The sequence below is a fragment of the Lygodium microphyllum genome, chromosome 2, assembly GCF_053477565.2.
Source record: "Lygodium microphyllum isolate KBCC chromosome 2, Lygodium_microphyllum_v1.1.10, whole genome shotgun sequence".
NCBI lineage: Eukaryota > Viridiplantae > Streptophyta > Polypodiopsida > Schizaeales > Lygodiaceae > Lygodium > Lygodium microphyllum.
The window spans coordinates 100,356,186-100,358,291 of record NC_141136.1 but is presented as its reverse complement, the minus strand read 5'-3'; positions in this window follow the sequence as shown (position 1 = coordinate 100,358,291).

Here is a 2,106-nt window from a genome sequence, read left to right as displayed (position 1 = left end):
CTAATACATGACTATCAACTCCTCTGGAAAGTGGGAAAATATGTATTGTTGGCCAAATCTTCTACATCAAGATCTTTGTCAAAGCTTTTGCATGTAGTGAAAATGGGTATGTAGCTACTGGACATGCAAATGCTTCTAACTATGCCGGATTGTCTGTGCAGTTCTGTAGCAAGTTCCTTCCCCCAAAAAGAGCTCAACAATCAACAACATAAGAGGTGGGGTGGGGGGAGGGATAGAGAGAGAGGGAGAGAGAGCCTAGTGTCTTGCAGACAACTTTTGGGAATTGATGATCGTTTTCCATTGCTCTAATTCAATTATGTAATTTGCTATGTGTTGTTCGATTCTATGATATTACTCTGACATCATAGCATGTTGCAGAGATGTATCATTGGGATATCCAGGCTAATAGTGGTAGACGATGAGACAATTAGGCTGACATCATCAAGGAAAATCGTCTTGAGGATTAGTAGGCACAGCTATGTGTTTGTTCTTCAATCTTGAATAGAGAATCTAGCATACTGTTTTTGTCTTTTGATGTATGAATTCATCAACAATTCATGCATGATGATAATTTGTCAAAAAGTGCAATAGTGAGAAGGATCGATCAATCCCCAATGTTTGTCCATAGTATTATTGTTGAAATATCACTTGTGCATTTGAATGGATGACGTATGACAATTTTAAAATTGTGTATTTGTTGGATGCTTCTAAAGACATTGCATTTTGGTCATGGCACTTCGTAATTGTTTTTAAAAATGCTGAAATTTAATTGTTTTGTGAGATTGTTGGACATGTGCTACATTATACATTGCATGAATTCAAAAGGAAGAAACTATACTTTACTGACACTTGAAGCATGCATATAAGTAATACATTCTATTTCTTTATTGCATGAGGAAACATGAATTGTGTAATTAGCCAAGGCCTACACTGGCAGGTTGAAATTTGACCTTCATCTATCTCCCTATTCAGATGCACAGTTTACTAGGTTGTCATTATATTTGCATGATTCATCGTTGTGTGCTATAGAAGTTTGCATCCACTTGTCTTGCAAATGGTATATTTATTGGAATTGCCTTCAAATTGTCATGATACTAAAGGCCATGCTTGCACCTGAGATACTGACTTGACATTCAGCTCCAATGATATTTTTTAACATTCATCTTCTTGTGATTTTGTGTTTTTACAATGCAAGATTAAATAAATATTTTATCCCTAGTACCAATACTATCGTACGATATTTAACTAATAGGTTGAAGAAGGAAGCTTTCTTTTGGGATTCTCTTGCAAATAGTAGCTTCAACCAGTTAAAGGAACTCCTTACTTTTACTTCTATTTTACTATGCTTGAATTTTTCACGAGAGTTTACTATACAATGTGATGCCAGTGGCCGAGGCATTAGGGCTATTTTGTTACAAGAGCATGGAGTGATTGCCTTTGAAAGTCATAAGCTTACAGATAAAGAAATTGCCATGAATATTTATGACCGAGAGAAGTTGGCTATCTGGCATGCAATAAAGAAATTCCTCACTCAGTCTAATCTGACTCCTAAGCAGCGTAGGTGGGTAGCTACACTGCAAAATTATGATTTTGGCATTACTCATATGAGGGGCAAAGACAATGTAGTGGTTGATTCTCTTTCTCGTATGTGGGTTTGCAAAGTTTCAACAATGATTGAGCTACATAGTGATGGATTGAAGAACTACAGGAGGCTTATCTTTTGGATTAAGACCTCAGCCATATTTTTTAGAAATTATAACAAGGTCTCATGGGAGATAACTCACATTATCAGCTTCAAAATGGCCTCATCTGGTTAAATGGCAAGATTGTCATTCCTTCTACCTCTTCTTTTACACAGAAAATTATGGAGGAGTTGCATTCTTCACCTTTAGCTGGACACCTTGGAGTTTTCAAAACCTATGATAGGATCAACAAAAGCTTCTATTGAAAAGGGTCGTGGAAATTTGTCAAAGACTTCGTCATGAAGTGTATGCCTTGTCAACAGAATAAGGACGACACCCATTCCTATAGGCAAATGGATGCACATTACCATGGACTTCATTACTGGCTTGCCTACTATCAAAAAGGGATGGAATAAGGACGACA